Source organism: Pseudopodoces humilis, chromosome 1 (assembly GCF_049639895.1).
Source record: "Pseudopodoces humilis isolate 2021_Gansu_Grassland_sample_001 chromosome 1, ASM4963989v1, whole genome shotgun sequence".
Classification (NCBI taxonomy): domain Eukaryota; kingdom Metazoa; phylum Chordata; class Aves; order Passeriformes; family Paridae; genus Pseudopodoces; species Pseudopodoces humilis.
In genome coordinates, this window is record NC_142200.1 from 131,941,347 (window position 1) to 131,950,294 (window position 8,948).

Genomic DNA, 8,948 nt, shown 5'->3' on the forward strand with positions numbered 1-8,948 from the left:
TCAGCAGCTGACTTGAAACATGTCTCATTGTCTCATTCAATATGCACTTATTACAGTCTCAGAGGTCCTAGTAAATAATGAAGTAATTTAAACCCCTCCTCCTATTTAATGTTTGTTGTACATCTCACAGCTTTGAAACTAAGTATGCCTTGATTAAAAAAACCTCCGTGCTTACAATCACCAAATACAGGGTAATAACTTTCTTAACCAGAGGAAATACTAGGTAATTCTAATTGGGCTGTGAATATTTTTAGATACATCAGTCTCAGGGAAATAAGAAATATACAGTGAAGAAAGATCATCACTGGAGGGATGCTATGGGCCTGTGATGGGAGTATAACTGAATCACATAAAGGTTAAAGCCTTTGAAAGGTAGAAATCTTAGCACTAGCACAAGATACCCTGAAGGATTAAGCACCACTTCTGAAGTACACACAATCATCTTAAAGCAAAACGACACCTTGGGAAAAAGGGCTTGTGACTGAAATTCCCAGCAAGCACTTAGAAGAAACACATCCCTAAGCAGACTTCCCTCAAATAGTTTCAGTCAGGAAACTTTTAGACCAGTGTTAGTGACTAACAGTTTTGTTACTCCTCAGAATATGTTGGTCTGATATTCCTTCCACAATTGTCACAAAAGACTGCAGTAAGGAAGGAGAAGTCCCGGATTTTCAGTATGCTGGTTCACCTACATACTTCCTATTTCTCTTTCATACATATTTTATTTTGTGTAATGAGATTTCATAGTGCAAAATGAATTAGAAGATACAGGCTATGCTGGAGAGGATGACATCAGAAAGATGGGAGACTGGACTGAGCTGCCAGAACTATTTATGGAGGGCACCCAAAACCCTAAATAGATTTACTTCTGCTCCTTGAAACATTTGTGCTCTCAAGATGGAATCAGATCAGTCCAAGGTATTATTTCTTCCAAGAAGTTCTTGACATCTCAGAATTAAACTACATAAAAACACTGGTGGAAGGTGTTAATTCTTTTAACATGTAGAACCATGCAAATTGCAGGCACATAGTGTGCCCAGAGCAAGAGCAGATATATAAATGGTACTTCTCATCAGTGAAGCACGTCTCATGTGTCTTCTCAATACCAAAGGTGAAATAGCAAGTTTGTTCCAGTCACAAGCACAGCAGCCATCTAGGAGTTAGTGACTCAGAAACAGCCTCCTTTTCAGTTCCCTAAACATACACCCTACATACTACACATGGCACGTGGCTAAAGCCACTCACTCTTCACCTAGCACACTGTGTTAGTTCCATTGTTCTCTGCTGCCTTTCTGCCCTCTGCAGTCTAACCCTGAAAGCTTTACAGACCACAGGAAGGTGATTGTGTTATCTCCAATTTAGGGCTGTCTAGCAGCTCAAGGATTGTAGCAAGTGTTCAAATGAGCCAGGGGAGTGAAAAGAGAACAACAACCTGATGTTATTTTACAGAAGATGTCATGATTGTTCCCTCTCTGTCAGCACCCTGCACAGATCAGAAGGAAGCAGAACTAAAAGAGAAGCATGTTTAAACATTGAATGCCTTCAGAAAGATTTTCTGAAATATAATGCTCACTTCAGAGAGAAGGTGAAGTCACTGCATCTTTCCCACAAATATTTGCAGCTAAGAGTTGAAGCCAATGATCAAGGAAGTTGACTACACACTTGCTATAAACTCAAGGAACTCACATATCTGAAACCACAAAAGTCCACTGACTTCATATTCAGTAGGCAAGGGTGTAATTAGTTTTTTAGTAGCTATACAGGTGGAAACAGACAAGTAAGCAAACAAACCACACAGACCCATTCCCACATAATAGACATTTTTAGGAGGCAAGAGCATTCATAAAAGATATTAGTATGGGATATTTTATCTTCATCCTGCAATTTTTGGGAGGATAAAATTATTCCTAAATACTGCAGCCATTGCACCAATTTAGGAATATCACAATGAAGTGTTCTTCCAGTAGTAGGCTACTGCTGACCTGCAAAATAGCAGGACCCTGAGACAACTGAGAAAATCATCAAGACCATAGACTTATTTTTACACAGCAAAGAAATTGTGGGAAAATAATAATCTAAAACGTAGCCTATATTTGGAAAATAAAAATATGATGGCAACACTGCTGAATATCTCTTAAGACAATCTTTCAATTTAAAAGCACTGAGAAATGGAAATACCACACCCTCTTTTTTCCCCACTCAAGCTGCACATGACAGTGACACATTTCTACCACCAGTAATTACTTATGTTTATTGATTTAAAAAAATCCAAAAACTTCTGTAGCAAGTATGACAAGAGCAACATTTATAATAGACAACAGTGGACACTGCCTATGGATCAAATGGAGCTGAATATGCAGGTGTGATATTTCAGCTAGTCTTTCTATTTAAGCAGTTAGTTTGTGCCTCTGCCTTCTTTCTGGTAACCCTGATACATGATCATCTTTTTGAAGATCCAATACCAGCATATTTAGTATATGGATATTGTTCTCTACATTTCCAACACCTTTTCAAGCATTCTATTATTGTAGCAAGAACAGAGACCTAACTAACTAACCAACTAAATAAATCTTCAAATTATTTAGAGAGCCATTGCTCAAGTGTATGAAAATGTTCAACAGTGCTTATATCTCATGAAGTCTAAATTAAATTTTCTATTTAAAAACCTCTAGAGGAATTATTTCCAGGTTTTTTTTTTTTCCTAGAAACAGAACTCTTTTTTTAAGAGTTGGCTGGATATAATGTAGAGATTGGAAGGTTAAATCAATTGAGCCCCAGTCAGAGATGATCATTGTAAAAGACTCCTTCTGGCAAGAATTCAATTTTTTTATTCTCAGTAATATCACCTCACTTTGAATGAAAACAGAAGCAATGTTAAATACTTGCTTTCAGTTGGCAGCAAGAGTCGGCAGCAAGATCCACAGTACTGTCTCTATTTTGTCACTGAATGAGTCTCAATCTTAATGGTCTTCCCAGATTTAATTTACAGAATAAAATGTAATTTGCTGTCTTCAGTAACAAAATTAGTTTCTTTTCTTCATGAGTTGAAGGTCCATATTATACTATTCAGCTTCATACATGATAAATTAAAAGGCATGCAAATGTTACCACACACCCAGGATTTGGGATTCTCTTCCGAGCGCAGGAGGGTGCTTGGTGTGTGGAGCAGGATACCCATCTGAGCTTTGCTCATCATTTGCAATTTGTTCTACCAAATTTGGAACAGCCACTTAAGAGCAGGCAAAGTGCCATCTTATGAATGTGGTATGAGCACAAACCACCAAGAGATTATATATGAAAATGAAAGTTGTTCAGTGACAGCAGCACTTCAAGCTAGGAATGTCCAAGCAGCTGTGAGGGATGATCTACCCTGCCTATTTTTAATGGGATGTCTCACTGGGCCTAGACTAATTTCAGAAATTAGAGATATTTATGTAGATATGTGAAGGGAGTTTCTACAACTCTGCTGAATTCAAGTCAGTATAATGCAGTAGTGGTGTACCACCGGAGATTTCCAGGCGTTCCGGAGCGTTCCACAGGGAGCAGTGCTGGGCACCCTGCAAAGCTGGGAGGAAGTGTGCCACCGTGCAACAGCTAATACACAACAAGCACAGGCTCTCTCCCAGACAGTACTAACAGGAAGGCTACAGCTCACTCTTTTCCTGTCAAATCCAGAGTTACACAGAACAGAATACACAAATGTCTATGTCCCATCACACTCCTCTTGAGATCAGTGGATATTCTTCCACTAGCTTCCATAGAAATCTGAATGGCTTAACCTTGGTAGAGGGCCAGGACACACAAATCCTGTCCTGTAAATTTAGATCAGAAGACCATTTCTGTGACTTTCAGATTAGGAGATCTACATCTCCATTATAATACATCTGACTAACAGGATTTAAGCTTTATACACAGTTAAGCTCCTTGGGGTTACAATCACTTGATTCCTAATTCAAAAGAAGTAGGTGTGAATGCTCACATAGTGCTTTCTCATACTGTCATGGCAACGAAATCCTCATGGTTGCAATGTCATTGTTAGTCACATAGCAAAGGACAGCCAAAGGATGTTCTCTGCCTCCACCTCTCTCAGAGGTTAATACCACAAAAAAGTCCTGTTCCAAAACACTATAACATCTACTACTGGAACATCTATTTCAGGATCACTGCAATGCCATTTTTTTCATTCATGTTGACATTCTCTTTAAGGCCCTGTGTTTTCTGCTCTTCTTTGATAAACCTATTTTATTACTACTCAAACCTACCTGTTTTTTATGGAATACAGCTCAATAAATATGAAAAGGCTGTCTGGGTAACAGTAAATATGTTACAGGGGACCTCAAAGATTAATTTCTGAAATAATTCTAAATAAAAAAATACGGCATTTGAAAACAGATATCTGTCAAGTATAATATGCTGAATGCTTATATGAACCAACTTCTACATGCTAAAAAAAATTTAAAAAATCAACTAGAACAAAGTTTAAAATATGCCTTTTAATTGATGATTAATTTCTACAGTGCTACAATATTAACAATCTCTAAAACAAATATCCAAATCTATATCTCAAAAAATATTATAATTTTTGCAAGTAAATAAGTTATTAAAAGTATAATATTGTGTTGCTTTCCTGTCCATGTAAACTTCTAATAATAACGCATTTCAGAGGAAATAACAATAATAAGCAGCTGCAGTGCATTTACATTATTAAGAAACTTTAAATACATTTCTATACACATATATTCTATACACTCAGATAAATTTTTCTGCACTTACACTTTAACAAATCCATAAACTGAAAGGACATTCAAATACATTCGAGACCGAACAGAGAGACAGGAGAGGTATGAATAAAGAGGCAACATGTTTCAGGTGGTACAACATGCCAGAGAAAGTACTGCACATCACCAGCCACTACCAGCTGCAGGCAGGAAATTGACAGCAATGGCCTAGAGACGGCTGGAGTCGCCCAACGTTCAGTTCTCCACAGTTCTCTCGGGACAGCTCTCAGTTCACTTGTCAGATTTGCTTTTGTGACCTAAGAGTTCACCAGACAGGTCTTCTCCATCTGGGAAGTCACGGGATGAATCAGCTGGGGACATCTGTGGAGCTGTCAGTCCTTCTGAAGGTGCTCAAGACCCCAGAACGGCACCAGTGGCACAGTGGGTGCCCGACACCGACCCGAGAGTGCCACCCACTGTGGAGCTGTGCCCTCCTGGGAGCAAGCTCATGGAGCTTCCCTTGGCCAGCAGAAACCTGCTGCTTTAGCAGCCAGGCAAAGCATCACAGGCAATAACAGTACTGCAACTCACTTGAGCAAGAGAACAGAGAGCTCTGCAGAAAAATGGGGAGTTTGTTTTTTAAACAGCCATTGTGACAAACACAGAATGAAACATTTTAATGGGCTACGGTTAACCATCTATAAATACCGTTGGTTCAGCATGAATTTAAATTGTAAACTGGTAATAAATAATACAGTAAGTCTCAGCACATTTTAAAATATACATTATTAAATAAACTTTGATTTTCAGAAAAGCTTTCACCTTTTTTGTTAAAAAAAACCCACTTAAAAAATCCTTTATGAACTGCAGCCAGTTTGCCTGCCTGCAAATTTTGATTTATGAAGCCCTACTGCCTAGTGCAGAACATTTATTTGTATTAACTTTCTTTTCTTTTTTTTCTTTCTACAGCAGATTAAACATGAGCTTGATTCAAAAACTGTTAATGTCATTTAAACTAATTTAAAATTATAAATTATTATAATGATTATGAATTGGTTTCATTCTGGTTTATTTAGTAACCATACACATATCCAAATATCCACTGAAGTAAGTTACTGTGAAGACCAAGAGTACCATAGTCAGAGCAGTAGCTAGACCTAGATTTAAAATGTGCATGTTTCCATCTGGTCACAGAAAAGGTCTCCATGCACCTCCCTGTTAACTAGCCGTGCAATCTATCCATGAACATGAACCTGGTTAAATGTTAGTTTCAATGGGAATTAGAAACAGCACCCTGCACCATTTCTCCAAGGCAGTTTATGTTGAAGTGTGCTGTGGAGATTGGTGCCCATCCTGGCAGGCCTGTATGTCTCAAGACATGGAGGCTAATAGATACAAAGGACAGCTGAGTGGAGCGGGAGAGCCCTCTCTGTAACACACCCTTTGTGCACAGAGATCCTCCCAGCTGATCTCCTGAGCTCCCTCAGCAGATGGCAATGACAGCACTCTGAGCTTCCTCTCATCTCAGATCCTGTGGGGTGGGAGAAACAACATCTATCAACTACTGCTCAACATGGTCTCAGCGACCCCTTGGCAGGAAATGTAGAAGATGCAATATCAGCATCATATTCCTTCCTGCTGCCCATGCCCTGAAGCTGGGATCTGACCTCCAAACATTCTGGGCTAAACTGTGTAACAACCCAATCTGTCCCAAACCAGCTTTTCACAGTATGTGAATGCTGGGGAGAACCTCAAGAAATCCAGCTGCATTCAGGCAGCGTTTATACAAAAGGTGGCTTCTGTTTCTACCTATAGTAGGAAATGTGATTAAAAGGAGTCTCCCTATTTCTCCGTACTGCTAATTAAAAACTTTCATAAAGACATATTCTATATGAATTCATTTCAGAAAGCCTACATAGAACAAGTAAGAAAATACTTTTTTAAGGACTATTTGTTAAAGACTACATGAAAACATTAGAGATGCTGATGTTCAAATATATTCCTAATCTTGTGTAAGCAGGAGGATTTTAATGCTTTAGAAAACTAGGAATATTGCAGAGAGGAAGACAAAAAAGACAGATGTAAAAAAATTGGAAAGAGAGCACCATATGAAAATCATACTTAAGTTCCACTTAACAGGTTAATTAAATGTTTTGAGGTGGTATATAGAAATTTAAGTAAACTATCTAGGATAAAATCCTAGCTCATCTGAAGTCAATAGCAAGAAGATTTTACCTGCAATTCTCACTATATTCCAGAATAGCAACCAGACAAGAGGAAAAGGCCTCAAGCTGTGCCAGGGGAGGTTCTGGTTGGACATCAGGAAGAATTCCTCCACAAAAAGGCTGGTAAGGCATTGGAACTGGCTCCCCAGGGAGGTGGTGGAGTCACCACCCCTGGAAGCATTCAAGAAGCAGCTGGACATTGCACTTAGTGCTACAGTCTACTTGACGTGGTGGTGTTCAGTCAAAGGTTGGACTTGGTGACCTTGGAGGTCTTTTCCAACCTTACTGATTCCGTGAAAAGGAGGCTTCAGTGAAAGGCTTCAGTCGAAAGACAAAATGAAGAAAAGAACATGTTGCTTACTTTTTTTAGGTAAATGCCATGTAAACTAATCTACATGGCAATTTCTCTGGTCAAAGAAACTTTGAATGTGATACTGTAAGTAATTTTTAGCTTTACTTTTATTTGTTCATTATTTAGCAAGACTGTTTTGCAGCAGAAAATCCATTTTAAAATTGTATCATTACCTTGTACATTGTTGCTTTATGGAAGTGGAACCCAAGATTGTAGCAAACAGTGTTGTATTTTTTTCATTTCACATGTACAAAATGATATAAAAATAGGTCCTTGATTAATATATGATAATATCCTTAGGCCACAATAAAAACAAATATAATACACTTTTATAGTGTAAGTATTTCTTTTAGAAGGAATACTTTCTATGAGATACACTCATCTGATCAAGGATTTCAAAATCACATCCTTAAGTATCCAATGCATTTTCGATGAATTAATAGCTATGGTCTTCAGCGAGCTGCCCTGACAGTAAAAAAGAGACACAGAACTTAATCTAATCTTAGTTTCCCATATTTCATCACACTATTCTGTTAGCTAATGGAGATATATTTCCCAAAACTGCCAATATGTTCCTCATAGTTTATAAAACAGTACTGAAAGAATGTTGGACACATACAACTGCTAGTCTGAACACATATAGCACAACGGTTTTGTGATTCAGTGTTGTAAATGTAGTTTATATTTTAAACTTTTTACAATTTTAGCTGCATATAAAACACAAGTAGTAAGTTAAATTAGAGCACCTTGTATGAAATTGAAGGAATACAAAGATTACACCTTTTAAAATTTAAAGAAATACAACTGTTCTGTCTCAAGTCAGCTATGCACCTGTCATATAAAAGGAAACTCATTTACGTGTAATGAAGACATGCATAAATATCACAAATTCAAGGCACAACATGGAATTTGAAAGTTAGGGACATAGCAAATCCTTGCTTTTTTATCAAATTACCTGATACACCTTTTTCTGGCACATCTACAAATTTCAAAAAAGCTGTATTATCATAGAATCGTTGAAGCTAAAAATGGAAACTTCCTATTCAAATATGTCTCTTGCCAACTTTAACTGAAAACCTTCCAAGACACTGCATGCATTGATAAGCACTACTATGTCATTCTGTAACCTAACTGATCTCATTGGTAGGACCTTTCTTCTGATATTCATTGGCTATTTACCTTGTTTCAAATTCATCATAGCTACACCTCCATACTTAGAAAAGCTCTTCCATGTGTTTATCATACAACAAATTACTCATATTAATGACTCAATCTTTCTGACTTCATTCTCACTTCAGCCGGTTTTGTTATAGTCCTCTGAGCTTTCAGATGATTAACCAATTCTTCATCCCTGAGCTAGCCAAAATATAAGACTGCACTCCAGAAGTTACCTCAGCAATCACAAATATTCTGACATACAGCTGCCTGATGCAGCTCTTCCATAGATGTATACACTTTTTTTGACATAAGTGAAGCCAGAAGCAAGACAGGTTTGTTGCCGACATTTTCAAGGTTTCGTACCAAATTACTACACTTCCGTCTTCTCTCTCTCACTAAGTATCCAAGTTTTCTCAAATGCATCACCTTTTCTCTGATCTAGGCTGCTAGATCAAAATCTTATTTGTTGGACTTCTCCCACTCAGGTATCATATA